This window comes from Ictidomys tridecemlineatus, chromosome 1, assembly GCF_052094955.1.
Source record: "Ictidomys tridecemlineatus isolate mIctTri1 chromosome 1, mIctTri1.hap1, whole genome shotgun sequence".
Taxonomy (NCBI): domain Eukaryota; kingdom Metazoa; phylum Chordata; class Mammalia; order Rodentia; family Sciuridae; genus Ictidomys; species Ictidomys tridecemlineatus.
Genome location: NC_135477.1, coordinates 2,516,316 through 2,532,321, shown reverse-complemented (window position 1 = coordinate 2,532,321; position 16,006 = coordinate 2,516,316).

Here is a 16,006-nt window from a genome sequence, read left to right as displayed (position 1 = left end):
TGGCTTGTGGCCCCTTCCCAGTCCCCAAGGTCAGAGCTGGCCCCTGGAGAACTTTTCAACCACAGCTCTCAGCCTCCTCTCTTCCCTTGGCCTCTTTAATGGACTGGTGATTTCATCACCCCCCACCAGATAATCCAAGATAATATTCCATCTTACAGTCAGCTGATTAGCAGCTTTAATTCCATCCACAATCTTTATTCCCCTTTGCCATATCAGGCCACATATTCACAGGTTCCGGGGATTAGGATATGGATCTCTTGGTGGGGGGGCCTCATTCTGTCTACCACGGGGGTTTTCCTGGATACCTTATTGTTATTGATTGCGAAGTTAATTCCGTTTTTATTAGAGTACACTTTCTGCATTATTTCAATCCTTTACATTCATTATGGCTTGCTGCCTGGTCCAGCACACGGCAGCCTACCTTGCAGAACACACGGTGAGCTCTAGGAGTGGGCACTCTCAAGTTGCAGGGTCAAGGTCATAGATGTTTTCATATCCCCGTGTTTTAACTGAATTTCTCTCCATTGGTTCTATCAATGGCTGAGAAATGGCTGTTAAATCCTCTAAGATAGCAGAACTGTCTATTTCTTCTTTTACTAGATGCATATATATTTATGATTGTTATGTCTTCCTGATAAATTGACTCTTGTCATTATGAAGTATCTCTCCCTATCACTTTTAATGCCTCTGTCTTAAACTCTATTTTTGCTGATATTAAGGTATCCACTCCAGCTTTCTTGTGCTTACTAGGTGCGAGGTATATACCTTGTTTCCAAGTATTTATGTTCAATGCATTGAAAGTAATAGACAAAATAATTATAACAGCTACATCTTGCTTTTTTAAAAAATTAATTGTGGCAGAGTACACATAACATAAAACTTACCATCTCAGACATTTTAAATGCCCAGTTCAGCAGTTTTAGCTGTATTTACATGATGGTGCAACCAATCTCTAGAAGTTTTTCATCTTGCAAAACTGAAATTCTCCCCCAGTTAAGAATGCCCCCTTTCTCTTTTCCCTCCCTGGCAACCACCAACCTGTCCCCGTGAGTCTGGCTGCTCCTGTGCGTGAAGTCTTGTGTTGGTGTCTGTGACTGCCTTACTTCACTCATGCAGTGTCCTCAGGGTTACCAACCTGGAGCATGTGGCACGACCTCCTTCCTCACTGAGGCTGATTATCTCACTGCACACACACCGCACTTGACTCACCCTCTTGTCTGTCCCTGGACACATGTGTTGCTTCTGCCTTTGGGGATGGCGAATAATGCTGTTATTACCATGGATACAACTGTCTTTATGTCCCGGCTTCAAGGTCATGGGATACTCGCCCAGGAGCAGAACTTCTGGACCATACATTCGATTTCCCATAGTGACTGCACCATTTTACATTTCCACCAACAGTGTGCAAAGGCTTCCAAGTTCTCCACATCCTCCCTGAGCCTGTTACTTAACTCCCTCTTTTCCTCTCTCCCTTTTTCTTCCCTTCCCTTCTTCCTTCCAAGAGCAGCCATCCTAATGACTGTGAAGTGTAGGTCTTTTTAAAAAATAGGTAAAGACAAACTGCCTTTTGGTTACAGTGACCTGACCACTAACATTTAACATGATTATTGATATGGCTGAAGTTACCAATTGATGTGCTATGAAGTTACTAATTTATTGTTTGTTTTGTTTCTTCCATGCTTTGTGCTCCTTACTTTCTGCCCTTTAAAAAATTCCATTCTGTTTAGTTGTTTTAGTCAGCTTTCTCACTGCTGTGACTAAAAGGACCCAACCAGAGCAACTGTGTAGGAGGAAAAGTTTATGTGAATGCTCGCAGTTTCAGAGGTCTTAGTCTACCACAGAAGACCAGCTCCACTCTTTGGGGTTCCAGGTGAGGCTGAACATCATGGTGGGAGAGTGTGGTGGAGGGAAGCAGCTCACATCACCATCAGGAAGCAAAAAGAGACTCCACTCAGCCAGATATATACCCCAAAGCCACACCCACAGGGACCCACCTCCTCCAGCCACACCCTACCTTCCTTCAGTTACCAGTTAATCCCACCGGATGATTGATTCATTGGTTGAGCTCTCGTAACCCAATCATTTCTTCTCTGAACTTTTTGAATTCTCACACGTGAGCTTTTGGGGAACACCACATCTAAACCATAACATTAGTCCACTGTGTTTTAAAATATTTCTTTATACTATGCTATCAGTGACTGCTTAGGAATTAAAATATACATAGTATATATCCTTAACTTTTCAGCTTAATGAACCACTTTATATAGAATACAGAAACCTGAGAATGTCTTTTGCCCATCCATTCCTTGTCATAGTTGTCATTATGTATTCTATCCGTGTACATAATAAACCCCACAAGGCAACATGGTGAGGTTTTTTCACTTTCTTTCTTTTCCTTTAAAGAGTTTTGGTCTTTCAAGAAATTAAGATATTAAAAGTCTTCTATAACTGCCCACATCCTCCCAGTTTAGACACTATCCATTACTTCCTTAAATTTGGATTCCAACTGGTATCATTCCCCCCCCCGCCCCCAAAACACCTCATAAATAGTGACAAATTCTCTAAGCTTGCTCTCATCTGAATCCCAACTTCACTCTGGAAGGATACTTTCCCTGGTTACAGAATGTAGTCAGCAGCTTCTTTAAGAACCTTGATAAACAGTTCCATGGCCTCTGGCCTCCATAGTCTCAATAAGAAGTCTGCAGTCACTCAGTCAGATTCCTCCCTGGATAGCAAAAAAGTCTAGTTTTTTTTTTTCCTTTCAATGTGCTTAAGGACATCCTCTTTATTTTTTAGTAGTTTGATTAAGATGCTTAGGCATCTTATTTGTCTCATTTGGGATTTGCTGAACTTTTTGAATCTCAAATTAATATGTTTCACCAAATTTGGGGAAAATTTTGGCTACTATGTCTTTAACTACTTTTTCTGCTCATTTTGTTTCCTCTACACCTGGAATTCAAATTGCATATATGCTATACTCTTTGATATTGTCCTCCAGGATCCAAAGCCTCTCTTATTTTCCAGCTATTTTTCCTTCTCTGCCTCAGATTGGATATTTATTTGTATTCAAATTCACTGACTCTTCCATCCATTGAAATGGAGATTCTGCCAGTAGACCAATCCAAAGAGCCTTTAGTTTTACATGTGTTTCAGTTCTAGTATTGCTATAGCTTCTGTTTGGTTCTTTATTTTTAGTTTCTATTACTTGGCTGAAGTTTTAAAATCTTTTTTCATATCATGTTTATTATAATAATATTATATATAATTATATATATTATAACATATTTTCTAAAATCCTTGTCTTCTCATTCCAATCTCTTTGTTATCTCAGAATAATCCTTGAAACCAGGGTACATGTCCCTGGTTCTTCATCTGGCAGGTAGTTTTAGATTCTACTCTGAATATTGGACATGTTATGAAGACACATTGGTTGGGATATATTGCATTATGCTGCAGAGAATCTGTTCTAATTCTCCAGAGCATATTAAATTTTTCATTTTCTACAGATAGTTAACATGTTGGACAAAACTACAAATTTGATTTCCTTATTATTAACTTGAATCACAGTTCGGGTTTCTCATGCTTAGCTAAACTGCTAAAAGCGTGTGTGGTTCAATGGTCAGCCAGAGCCATAAGTAGAGCTTATGTTTCTATTTTTCGTCCAGAATTTATAGTTTTTATTTGCAAGAGGGTCAGGTCCAGTAAGAGTTACTTGGCCATGCCCATATGTATTTTGTTACCTGACACAAAGGTGGAGACCTGTGAGAAGGTGATTCAGTGATGGAGAAGGGCACTTTCAGAAAAGGTGAAGGAAAATAGAGGCAGCTTTAGACTGAGGGCAGAGGCAGCTATGGCAAACTCGCCTGTGCAAGTTTGCTTAGGCTGCCATAACAGAGTGCTGCAGACTGTGGGAATTAGCCAAGAGTCACTTATTTTCTCCCAGTTATGGAGGCTGAGAGTCCAAGATCAGGGTGCCAGCAGGGCTAGTTTTGGTGAGAACTCCCCTCCCTGGCTTGCAGACACCGTCTTCTCATTGTGTTCTCACCTGGTGGAGAGAGAGGTGAGTGAGCACCCTGGTGTTTCTTCTTATAAGAATATTAACACTATCATATCAGGGTCCCACCCTATGGCTTCATCCAACTCTAGTTATCTCCTTGCAGGCGCTTCTCCATGTGTGGTCCCACCAGGGATTAAGGCTTCATCACATAAATTTGGGAGACATAATTCCATTTATAGCAGCTCCCATGTCTCTGCTGAGTTGAAGGCATAGAACCGTTGACTGGCACAGCTGGGTACCCCTTTCCCACCCCAACCATTCTGCCAGGAATTCTGAGCTCTGTCTTCTGAGTGGGCCATGGACTCTGGGATCTCCTGAAGTCAAGGTCCACAAATCATAGGACTACAATAAGGGAAGTCTCCATGATGGCTGGTCAGAGGGGCAGACAGTTCTCTGGTTCATCTGAGGCTCAGCATCAACTCCTGTAGCTCCGAAGCCCAACCTGGAGGCAGGCAGCTCTGCCCAGATCCCAGGCACCAGGGCCCTGTGACACTTTACAGTCCCTAACAGGGACAGTCCTACCCCCACTCACTGCTGCTTGGCTGCATGGCTCCAGAGCACCCAGGACCTGCAGGTCTCTGCTCAACAACCAGAGGGAGAGGCCCGTGTGGCCCCATGGTAGCTGTGATCCTTGTACAACAAGCCAGGTGCATAGCCCACCTGTACACACACAGCCCTCCACTCCCGGGGACTCTTAAGTAGTCTTATCAGGGTCCTCAGAGTGTGGTCTGAATCACCCTGGGGCACCAGTGTCCCACTGGGGCCACACTGGAAATGAAAGCCTATGCAGAATTATGGCCCATGTGGAGCGGGGCTGGTGCTTCTGGGATACACATGGACATAGCAGCAGATGGAATGAAAAGAATTGGACTGTTTGGGAAAGTTTGGCCTTAGTGTCACATTAGAGTGTAGGTGAAATGGAAGAATGTTCTTGAGCCACCAAAAAGCCTGGGTGGAGACTGGGGCCAGGCAATGCCCTCTGCACATGGAGCGAGTGGGTGGGCAGAAAGCCTTCCTGAAGCCAAAGTTCCCCAGCACCAAGCTGCTGGGCTGTAGCGTGTACATGTCAAGGGGGTTGTAACTTGGCACTGCCACTTTCCCCTGTTGAACTCAGCCACACTAGATAACAGCCCATAACCCATTAACTTCCTGATGAAGTATTTGATAAGCAGACAAATTTAGAGAAGGATCACTCACCACCCTGCACCTCAGCTTCCTGTGTTGTGAGGGGCCCAAGGGCCCAGCTAGAGGGACAGGTGGTTGGCTGTCCTTCCCACAAAGGGAGATGCAAGCTGTGCATACCCTGGGAAAAAATGAGGGTGGGTGTACCTCTTGACATCGGGTAACTATAGCTCACACGCAGCCAAGGGTAAAGTCGCAACAGCAAGATGTGCAATTACAGGGACAAAAATACCCCAAGGAAATCAACACGGGACTTATTAATATTGGACCCATAGGTGACAACTGTCAGACAATCGGTCAACAAGGGGCCTTGTGTCTGTGTGATCCCGCTAACCCGTTATGATCTTTATGAAGTGTCCTTCTGGGGGGTCCAGATCTTCAAATGCGAGGGGAGACCCTTCCCTTTTATTAGCAGCTAAGCTCTTCATACTTTTACTATATTGCGGCAGGTTAGAAGTCTAAGCTTTATTGTCTTATGTTATTGAAAATCCAGATTCCGGCAGGCTTCTCCCTCAGGTCAAGCTTTGTCTGAGAATACATTCTCATTTTCCATGTACAGAGACCGTCTGGAGAGGGGCAGAAAAGATTATGACTGTAATATACTTAAATCCAATTTATTTGCCTGGCCAGAAACTTCCACCCTCCACAATTGCTTCCTACCCAAGATGTTGTCTTTAATTCTTTGATGACAGGGAGAACATGCATCCCTGGGCTTCCAGCTGATACAGGCTCAGAGAGAGACCTGGGTCCCACAGCAGCTGGGCCAGCGGTGACAGGTGGGCCAAGAGAGGGGTCCAGGCACTGGCCAAAGTTTCTGGTTCAGAACTTCCCATTTGTTTACGAGGAATGGATCTTCAGCCTCACGCTGCTGACTGGAAACATTAGAGTGTTGCAGGTCATTGGCCAGGAAACCATCCCCAGCCTGGAGTCCCTGCTGAGCCTGTGCGGGTGGCCTGCTCAGCTCCTCTCTCTGCCTGGGTCAGGGCAGTCTTTATCAGCCTGTGGACATTTCCCTCCAGTCCTAGTCTCAGAGGGAAGTTGTTTGGAGACTGTTTTCTTAATTATTCCCGGTCCATTGGAATGATGGGATACAAAGGCACCACCAGGGCAGAAGGAGGATTGTAGGTAGGGCTGCCAGGAGGGTGCCCTCTTGCTGCCAAGCTCTCTTCTGACCTCCACCCCGACCAGGTGGAGGGATGCCTGGTGCTGGCCTTGGCCTTGGCCTTGGCCTGCCCAGCTTATGAACTTGCGACTGTGGCGCCCTCTTGATAATTATCTGTGGGCCCTGCCAACAGCCGCTTCAGTGGGTCACAGGGCACACCATTTAGCCCTGACTGTGTGTGCTCCTTCCTGCTAGGATGGGGAGGGAGGAGGCTGAGATGGCAACTGGAAGGATACCTGGGGCTACTGCCTGGGTGTGCCCCCAGCCTGCCTCTTGGCTTGGGCATGCACCAGGATTGGGGCTGGAAGAAGCGAGCAGAGGCTGACTGGATTCCAGAGAGACTTCCTGTGGCTGGCCTGAGTGGACCCACGGGGGCATCTGGAGAAGAGTGTGGGTGGGCTGGGCCTCTGGCCCACATCGCAGACCTGGCCATCTTGGTAATGGGAGTCCTAGAAATTCTATTTTTCAGTGGGTTATGGCCGGCATTTGGGAAGAGTTTTAGAATTGACATGTTTGTATCTAACCAACTGATAACCCTTCTAATGAGTTTTAATATTTTAACAAATCAATTATCTTAGATTTCCTCAGAATACCAAAGTTTGTAAATGTTGATAATCTATTTTAAGTTTGTAGACTCCTTAATTTCCTCATTTTAAAAAGTGTCACTGTTGGCAGGTGCTTTAAAACCTTCCGTTTGTACGTTTGCTCTGCGCTCACAAGCAGAGACCAGGAGGTGAGCCCTGTCTGCTGCACCGGCCACCATGCCACTCTCCTGGCCTAGGAGCCCCTGCCTGCGAGCAGGAGAACCCACGCGTTGCTTCAACTCATCCTGAGGACGTCGGCCTGCGTCCTCAACAGGTACGGAGGTCGCAGCTGCCCTGCGCGTCAGCACCCTACCAAGACTGGCAGCAGGCCTGGCGTGAGAGACCCCAGTTGTCACCCACTCTCCTCCAGGTGCTGTGGTCGCCCTCTTTGCTGAAGCTTCCTTCCCTGCTCCTGGTCTGCTTCCTGCCTTCCCGCATTGCTGCACCTGGCACTGGGAAGTTTTGGTTGGAATGCCGGACAGTGTGGCCTTGAGCAGCTACGGGCCTCAGCACCACAAACAGTGAGAACAGGTCTGCGATGTCCTCAGCCCTCGGTGCAGCAGAGGATGATGTTGAGGGACGACGGAAGGGCCGCAGTGTGGAGCCTCCCATTGAAGGGGCCGGGCTTGGGGGCCTGGAGCCCAGAGGGCCAAGGCTCCAGCTCAGACACATGGGCCCCTAATTGTCTTAATTGTTTCCTTCTGCTAGAACACAGGTGGTGTAATCAGTTTCTTCCGAAAAAGTGAGCCAAAGGAACTTATTTATCCATCTACAAACTCTTCTAAGAATGTAAACATAATCAAATTAGCAGAGCTTTCATTTTCTAATATATTTCCTTGGGTAATTTAGCTACTTCCAAACTGTTCTAAAGTGGCTGATGTTTGCAAAACGATCTTGATCTTCCGTCTGCATGGCAACTCAAGTGCTGGCCCAGCTCTGAGATCCAGGAAGCCACAGCCTCCCTCACAGGGGCTGGTACAGTGTTCGAATTCCCACTTCATGCTACCACCTAGCACAGGGGTGTGTGTGTATGTGTGTGTGTACACGAGTTAAAGTGCATGTATGTATAGATGTGTGTGCACATGGGTGTATATGGGTATGTTTCTGAGTGTATGATTATGTGGCGTGTGTATGTACACGTTCAAGTGTGTGCACAAGCGCACATGTATTATGTGTGTATATACCCTATTAAAATTATAAACTAAAGCCGGGCACAGTGGTGCATGCCTATAATCCCAGTGTTCTGGGAGGCTGAGGCAGAAGGATCACAGGTTCAAAGCCAGCCTCAGCAACTTAGCAAGCCCCCAAGCAGCTTAGCAAGACCCTCTCTCAAAATATTTTTTAAAAAGCTCTGAAATTATCTGTCCCTGGGTTCAATCCCTGGTACCAAAAAAAAAAAAAATCATAAACTAAGTTTTGCAAATTAGTACCACCAAAAAAAAAAAAAAGTCAAAACAAACAGAGCCAAAAAGGTGTCAGGCATCCAATACAAGGCCAGTCATGACCACACTATTGGCCAGGAGGCCACAGCTCAGAAGTCACATCATGTCCAGTGCAAGTGGTGAGAAACGGCCAGTGTGAATGCTGGCACCTCTTCAACCATCAATTGCTCTCTCCCAGTTGAGACCCTGCCAACCGTGGTTGGCCCTAGATGAGATTCTGGAAAGCACATTGCCTAGGAAATCCACTGCACCTGCTTTGGTTTCTGGGCTGGAAAGTTACCTGCTGGGTGCTGGGAAGTGGCACTCCTTCCTCCCTTAGGCTGGGGCACCCTTGCATTCCTGCTGGCCAGGCAGTCCACCCACTGCCACTCGCCACTCACCCTGAGGTCACCTCCCTTGGGACGTGCTTGGGAGGTGCCAGCTGCATATGGCACATGGAAGGCAGTCACTTGGTGGATCTCACCGCGATTCATTTTAATTATGTGTGACATAAAAAGACCACCTACAGATGAGACAATGCTGCCATCAGAGTCTCAAGGTGACTTGGGGAATACTTCATAACGGAAGTGTGTTTTCCCAAAGGAATTGTACACCATTTGATTTAATTTTTAATTTTTACATTTTAATCAAAAATAGATCAAATGGTGGTGGTCTCTCTGGGGAAACATACCTCAGATAGGAAGCCGGCCATGCTCCTTTTAAATATGTAAAGCAGCTATCTCCCTGAGTCACCAGAGGCTGCCTGCGCCCCCACCTCCCCTGTGTGTGGTTCCAAGGGGCTCAGGCCCAAGCAGCTGTACCTGCTTCACACAGCGGATGGGAGGCTCACACAGTGCACTGGGACCCCATCTACCCAGAGACACCTGACACCACCCCCCACCAGAGTGTCCCTGACCCCTGGAGCTAGGGCGGGGGGTGGGCAGCATGGGTCCCGCAGGCATGTGTGTACACCTGAGCACACTGACTCTTCCACGCTCTGTGTTCTAATCAGTAGGTAACACACGCTAAGTGGCATGTAAAGGCGCATGTCTGCCCAGAAGAGATGTCTCTCCCGTTCTCAGGGCTCACCTGGCTGTCACTGCAGCTCTGAGTTTGGCCCAGATGCCTGCTGATGGCCAGTGGGCCCTGAGGCAGACATCCACACCGCTGTGCAGCCTTGAGGGCTTCATGTTCTCATCCTGAAGTGGGGACCAGACTGGAAGGCCCCGCGGCATAACGGTGAGGAGTGTCTTCCCCTCAGTACACTGCATCAGAGTGCAGTGCCACAGAGCTGGCTGCAGGCGGGACGTGCTCAGCAGGTGCTCTGGGTTCCCGACCTTGCTGTTGCCCAGGGAGTACTGGCAGTCTGCACCCTGCTCTCACCCTGGGCATCAGGTGCCAGTCACGGAAAGGACGGGAAGCTCCCTGGGAGGCAGTCGGAGCATGTGCAGGCCTGGGCCTCGAGATGCCCCACCAAGGCTGCCTTCTTGCCCCGACAGTGCCCACCACTGTCAACCTACAGCTTCCTCCTTGGGTACCTAGATCTCCTTCACCAAGTAACCCAGGACCCCACAATCCAAGTTGCCCCCAAACCTGACTACAGAGCTAGGCAGCAAAGCTGGTGGAACTGAATGGGGTGGGCAGGAGACAGAGAGGAAGGTCAGCCATACCCTGGCCTCTTCAGCCTGGACCTGAGACATGCTTTCAGATAGGTACATGCTACTATAGGAGAACCCAGGCCAAGGATGATACCCTGTGTTGGTCAGCTTTTCCTTACTATGCTAAGTGCCTGAAACAAACAACTCAGAACAGGAAAGGTTTATTTGGGCTCAAGGTTTCAGAGGTCAGCTGGCTCTACAGTTTGGAGCCTGAGGTGAGGGACAAGAAATACACTTTCAGAGGGAGGGGGCATAGGGTAGAAATGATGGTGGAATGTGATGGACATTATCATCCAAAGTACATGTATGAAGACATGAATCGGTGTGAATATACTTTGTATACAACCAGAAAAAAAGTGTATTGTTATCCCGAAGATTTAATAATAATTAAAGAAAGAAAAAATGTATTATTAAAAAAGAGAGAGAGAGAGAGATCCTCCAGGGGCACACCCCTACTTCCTCCAATTGGACCCCACCTCATAAAATTTACACCATCTCCAATAGTGTCATCAAATTATTAAAACATCAGCTGATGAGTCCACTGATGAGGTCACCATGCAGTCACCCCCTAAAGCTCTACCTTGGGACACTGCTCAATCTGGGACTAAGCCTGCAGCACATGAGACTGGGGAACACTTCAGACTTACAAGAGAACATCCCCAGCTCTCACCAGCGTCCAGATCTGGTGGAAATTCTGACGAAGCACCAGGAAGAGCCGGGTTCTCTCCACGAGCACTGTGCTCCCTTCTGCAGGCCACTCATTCCCACACTGGGCTGTTGCTGTTTATGTCTTAGAAGCCCAAAGACAAACAGAATGCCCAGCCTGTGTCCTGGGTTTTGGCTCACTCGTCTTCCCCTCAGTACATTTTAGTGCCTCGTGCCTCTACCTCTGTGGTCATCAGTGGTCATTTGAAGTTGGCTGGCCCCCACTCCTGGAGCTTTAAGACAGGAGCAGTTAAGGTTGGCTGGGCTATGCCCTCCTGGCCCCTCCTGCCAGGGCCCAGGGTAGAGTCTGTGTCTGGGCACCCCACTCACTAGCCAGATGGGTGCAGGTTGCTAGGAAGCAGGTACCTCCTTCCCTGGCTCAGCATCCCCACCTCCACCTGCACCATTACCTTGGCCAGACACATTAAGTCCCCAGTGCTCCTTAGCAGAGACATAGGTCCCTCCATGTGCCCTGGCTGGGGCTTTGGGACAGCTGCACCCGTCCTCAACTCCAGATACAATTACAGACTCACAGGGGTCCAAGGAAGCGAAGACTGCCAGGACCTTCTCTCTCTTGCTCCAAGGGCCACCCACTAGCCCCATGTTTACACAAGTCCCAGAAGCCCTTTTAAAGCTCATAGGAGAAAGGGACAGCTGAGAAGACATTTTCTTAGTATACTTCATTCCTGATTTGGAGGCCCTGGAATGTGCTAGCTGGAGACTCCTGTCCCAGATGTGTCTTGAAGGTTGGGGGCAGGGGTGGATACCATCCTGGCTTGTGCTGCAGCCAACCACTGCCTGGGCTTCACTTGGCAACGTCAGGAGCAGGTGCTGGGGCTCACTCAGTGCCCCTCACATGTTTGATCTCAGCCCCAGGAAGTCATCCAGGAGGTCGGGGGAGCAGGCATCTCTCAGCGAGTAGGGCCGGGGCAATGCTTGCCATGGGGTAGAGAGAGAGCAGGTGGTGGGTCTGGCACAGAGCTCTCTTTCCACGGTCGTGGCTAGTTCATCCATTTGAGGACCAGAACACCAAACATGGCTTCCCAGGTAGAGCCCTGCACCTCCAGGGCAGGACAGGCTGGTGCCAGCAGCCTGTGCAGCTCCTACGAGGCTCAGCTCTCCTCTACCCGGAGGGCCCTTGTCCCACCAGCTCCTGGAAGGTGCTCAAGTACCCCTTTAGTTCAGGGCAGGACCTCGGGCACGGGGTGCTCAGCGGGGCATCCCAGGCAGAGAACCTGGGCAGCTTTCAGGCTCATGCTAGGGCCAACGTGAGGCAATGGGCATCGCAGTCACTTTTTTTATTTTGCTGCCACAGTTCCAACTCTTTCACTTAACATGTAGCGAGAGCCACCTCCACCCCCAGTAGAAGAGCTTTCCACTGGCAGGGTCAAGTGCTGGGCTTTGGAGATTTGAGCACGTAGAGAGTTTTAAAAGTCACAGGACGTGCTGAAAGAGTGAACTGAGAAAATACGCGATGTGGAATTGTGCCTGTGATACTGCTCAGGAGTCAGAGGAAGGCAGAGCAACGTTCCCCAGGCAGCCGCCCCACTGGTGGCACGGGCTCTAGATCTCACCTCCGCGGCGTCCCTGTTCCCAGGGCTTCTACAGGACAAAACCTTCAACCGTGGGAGGGAAACTGAGCTGCGACAGGACTTGGAAACAGGAAGCAGTGATGGGACCTGCCTGGGAGCACCTTCAGGGAAGCTCAGGCACCGGGCCAAGAGGCAGAAAGCAGACCCAGGCGCCCCTCCTCTGGACGGCCAGCACCTCTCACCCCCGCCCCAGCCGGCCCTGTCAAGTGCACCGTGTGCCAGCTGAGCAGGCCGCGGCTCCCCAGGCGCTGGAGCTCTGTAAAAGTAAGTTCTAACCGACCTGGAAGTAGGCGTGGGACTCTCCTGCTGGGGTCACCGCCTGGTAGGGCCCTGTCCTTGCCTCCCATTGAAATCCAGTGCCCAGATCTGCAAACCTATGGAGCTCTGAGTTCAGTTTTCCTCATCCCCCAAACCAATGGCTGCTCTAGAGGCCCCAAGGCCACACTGCTCTGCAGAGGCTAAGCTCTAGAGGCAGGGGGTCTGCGGTTGGCACAGGTCCCACTGTGTGACTTCAAATGCCACGGGCAACCTCCAGAGAAGGTCGCATGGGAGTTGACACTCAGAAGTGCCCGTCACATTGACTGCCCCGGATGATGCACCCAGGACAGTGGGATGTGCTGTGGGGCCTGATGCCCCACTGGCTGCCCAGCATGTGCAGCCCACAGCAGCAGCTCCTGGACTCCACTTGGCGGGATCTTCACACCCCTCACCATCCGAGTTTCACTGCGCCTGTCTACTCACACATCCAAGTTGCTGTTCCAAAGTTAGGAGCTATTTTAATAAAAATACAGGAGGAAGTAAGAGCTTAGACCAGGATGCCAACAGATTAGACCAGTGGCCAACGCATCTTCCATGCTTTCTGGTGAGCTTCAACAGCTTTGTGGATAAATAAAATTATTAGTAGAGCATGTCAAAATTCTTGTATTAACTTTAAAGGAAAATTCATGTTCTAAGAGTGTTTTCTAGGTGTTGCTCACTATTGTTAAATATTGGTGGACATCATTTGCATAACTCACCTTTGAAATCAAATACACATGCCACACCTGGGATAGTCTTACACACTTACCTGACTGTGTGCAGAGAGGAATTGCATGGCAGCGGCGGCGGCAAATAGGGCTTTTGTCGTGCCAGAACCTGAGCTTTCCAAGACCGACATGCGGCACACAAGGAAGCAAGGAACACCTGAGTTTCAGGACCTGTTACCATAAGGCAGGGCCCCGGTCAGCCTCCTGGCTCTCACATGGCTATGGCGCTGCTTTACAGAATGAGGCCCAGCACAGAAGGGCCTCTCAGGAGATGGTCACTTGTGCAGAAGTTGCTGCTGAGCAGGGAACTGAGAGGACAAATGGCTCATTGAGGGACTCTACACAGCTTGGAAGGAGCCCGCAGCCAGCAAGGCCTTCTCTAAGCCTCGGCTTTTGGACAGAGGATCTCAAGTGCATCTATCAGTCACTCCAGAGCCAGTGGGACCATCCGGAGAGACAAGCAGTTCTGCAAGGACTCTCCCACTACAGCACAGCACTGCTCGATTCCTTCCAGGAAGAACTGGTGGCCTGGGGGGCTACAAGACCTTCCCAGCAGCCACCAAGGAAGGGGTCTTCCCGGCAGTGGCCGAACCGAACCCTGGAAAGAACTAAGGGCCGTGAGGCCTTTCCTTCCAAGCGCCACTGGGGGCTACTTTATTTTAATTTTGTGCTAAGGATACTAGCCATGAGCCAGGGGCAGTGGCATATGGCTGTCATCTCAGCTACTCAGGAGGCTGAGGCAGGAAGATGGCAAGTTTGAGGTCAGCCTGGGCAACTTAGTGAGACCCTGTCTCAAAATAAAAAATAAAAAGGCTGAGGGTGCAGCTCCGTGGTAGAGCACCCCTGGTTTCAATCCCCAGTACCATGGAAAACAAAGCAAAACAAAAAACCCAAACTCTAACCGTGGATCCTCCTCACACATTTTTTTAATATTTATTTTTTAGGTGCAGTTGAACACAATACCTTTATTTTGTTTATTTCTATGTGGTGCTGAGGATCAAACCCAAGGCCTCACACGTGCTAGGCGAGCTCTCTGCCACTGAGCTACAGCCCCAGCCCCCCTCACACACTCTGAAGTGTACAACATGTTAATGTTACCTATAGACAGGACAGCGGACCTCCCGATGTCCTCGTCCTGCAGAACTGCAGTGTTACCACTGACCCACCACCCCAGGCTATCTTCTGCCTCGCCCCAGTCAGCCTTTTGTGCTCTCTGGCCTGTTCTGGGAGCTTGCAGCACCCCATGCTCTATGGGCTACAGGGGAGTAGGGTCTGGAGGAGGCAGAAACGGAGGCCCAGAGGTCAGGCATGGACCCAGTGGTCTGACTGTGACAAGTGGCTCAGCCTCTCTGTCCTTATTAGTACAGAGAAGGAAATTCTCTCCAGGGTTTTCTGAGAGTGAGACATGATGAACTGTGTAGAGCACGCAGCACAGGCACTCTGGGTGCTGCTCAGTTAAGATGGGCTGCCTAATCTTCTCACGGGGGCCAAGGTGCTCCTAAGTTTTAAACAGCAGTTTTGGGAAATGGCCTGGTGTTGATCTTCTGTTACAAACAGAAGGTGTCATGGAAACATGTTATCTGAGATCAAGCTTAAAGAATAGGACACATGGTAAGGAAATAAAGAAAAAAATGACCATTGTAGCCAAATGCGCCCTGTCTGGGTAGTGCTGTTATTGTAAAGCTACCTGTGTCCTGCAATCAATCAATAAAGGCAGCACCAACCCAATCTTTACTGTGGCTTTCGTTTTCAAAATTTGACAAAACAGGCCTATAGTTGACCTGGAAGAACCAACACATGAGAAGAGCGGAACATTATGTCAAAGAAACTAATGAGGGAGATGGAAGTAGCCTCACCAGCCATGCACGCTCACTAGACCTGGAATTCACCTTCCATTTTGTGCATGCGTGCTGTGCTTTGATAAAAAGGCTACACACATATATGTGCAATTGTGTGTGTGCACATTACAGCCACTGAATGAGAAGTTCAAAGAACAGAAAAGTGTAGAAACTGTCCCACATATGGAAACACAGATCTCATAGTCAGTGGAGTAGGTAGGCTAACTGGTAAATATCTGGGGATGAAGTTAGATCCATTGACCTTTCCCCTAGGAGACTGTTGTGTTATTCGGAATCATGCAAAATGTAAACATTTAATTCACATTCACACAATGTATATGACCTTGGGGAAAGGAAGGCCTTTCTTAAAATGATTATAAGGCTAGAAACCAGCAAAAAGCCTACATAGAAGAGTAAAAAATTATCTGTGGCAAAGGACAGGAATATCACTGCACACAGAAAGTGAAAAATAACAAACTGGGAGAAATATTTGCAACATATGAGGAAAAAAATCAGTCTTGATAGCCTTAATATATAAAAAACTTTTCAAAGTAAATAGCGAAAACACATCCCCAATGAAAAACTGAGCAAAGATGAGAAGTTCACAGAAGACACACATGGTCCATCTGAATATCATAAATGTCATGCATGGCATGCAAATTAAAACAGCAAGTCAGTAGCAAAGGTCATCCTGGAAAGAGTCAAAAAAGAAGTGTCCCCCCGCAATGAATCTTTTCAAGCTTCTGGACCAGGTACCAATGTACAGGAAATACAGAGGTCAG